The sequence below is a fragment of the Belonocnema kinseyi genome, chromosome 3 (assembly GCF_010883055.1).
Source record: "Belonocnema kinseyi isolate 2016_QV_RU_SX_M_011 chromosome 3, B_treatae_v1, whole genome shotgun sequence".
Classification (NCBI taxonomy): domain Eukaryota; kingdom Metazoa; phylum Arthropoda; class Insecta; order Hymenoptera; family Cynipidae; genus Belonocnema; species Belonocnema kinseyi.
The window spans coordinates 29,090,827-29,092,678 of record NC_046659.1 but is presented as its reverse complement, the minus strand read 5'-3'; positions in this window follow the sequence as shown (position 1 = coordinate 29,092,678).

Sequence of the window (1,852 nt, the reverse complement as noted above, 5' to 3'; positions counted from 1 at the left end):
TTTTCAAACGAATAGGGTCAGTTTTTTACAAATTTTATTAAGAACATCTTTCTGATTAATTATAATAATCGCATTTTAAAGATTTATAATTTAAACTACTTTCATGAGCAAATTAATAGTTTGGGCATTTTTTGAAAAATAGGCTTAATTTGTTTACGGAATCAACAAAGAATATATTTCTAATCACATTTTTCTACGACACCTTGCAAATTTACAATAATGATTTATTATACAAATAAATTTCATAAACAAATTCAGAACTTAACTTTTTTTACATTTTGAACCATTTGAACATTTTAAACAAATTAATTTTTAGAAGAAAATGTATGCACTATATATTTAATAAGAATTGAAAAAGAAAAAAAACTCTATAATGGTAAAAACTTTCATTTTCATTAGTTTCAGTAAGTATCTATTTTTATTAATTTCTTAAAGTAATTTCATAATCTCTTCAATTAAATATTTTGCTTTATCAAGATTTTCTGTAGTATATTTTTTCTTGCAATACTTTTGTCCACATATTTTACTGTGATTAATAAGTCGAACATATGACCAATATTATTATCACTTATTGTAATATGATTTTTACATTCTCATCAGAGAAGGTATTAGATTTGTGTAAAATTTCACCTCCCAGTTTTTGTCAAATGTCCACGTTTTGAGACCCACTGAATCCGAAAAATAGGTTTTTACGAATGCGTCTGTTTGTATGTCTGTATGTCTGTCTGTCTGTGAACACGATAACTTTTGAAAAAAGTAATCTATTAGATTGCCTTTGGTACACTCGTTTAGTGTCCTAAACTGAAGGTCAAGTTCGTTAGCTAGCCATTTTGGATGAAAATTCAAAAAGTGAGCACTTTTTGAATATTTTTGAGACCACTTTTTTAAAAATTCAAAAATTCTTTGTATGGTTATTCATAGTGTTAAAAAAATTTAACAATTTATCCTAATTACTTTTTTCGAAAAATCAAATATTACTAGAGTTACAGCATTTTCAAAATCCCCCAAAAAAACAACTAAAATGAACAATTTAAGCCAAACAACGCATGACAAGAAAAAAAAGTCTGGAGAGGAAAAACATTGCTTTTTGAAAGCCCTACAAGATTATGATAACAACTTTTTCAATTTGGTCAAAAAGTTGAAAATTCCAAATTTGATCATACAAAAAATAATGAAAAATTCCATGTTTTGGTCAAACTATGCAAGATAAAAAAAAATGAAAAAGCTCAAATTGCGCGCCCTGGAAAGAACTGCAAATTGGTAATGAATCACTTTTCGATATAAGCTACGAAAAAAATGAGACAAAAATTGTTCATCCAAAAAAGAGCTATAATTTTTGATAGGACACACGGAGAAAAATGGATGTTCAAAGGGTAAGATTGTAGCACCTAATACGCAGATATTGATGCCAAACATTTAACATCACTTTGAGATGTTAGGCGTAAAAATATTTTTATGTTAAACTGAAACACATTCAGATGCTAAAACCGTTCGAGCGCATGCGCAACGCGCATTGCAATTTCACGACTATATTTCAAAGCTATATATATTCAATATTAAAATTATGGAATATTACAACTTTGGAACATTTCCAAAGAATAAAAATTAGATGTCCTTAGATGAAATTGGATAACGACTTTTTTAAGTTTAAAGACGAGAACAACGATCTTATGTTTTAGGTTTATTGACTTAACACATTTGACAAAAGGTTTATAAATTTGAAATAAAATTTGAGTTTAAGTAATTTAAAATACGAGGGCAGTTCAATAAGTCCTTAGAATGAAGTATAAAAACAATTTTTTTTGGGTAAATTTTTTTTTATTTTTCAACATAATCTCCTTGGAGCTCTATA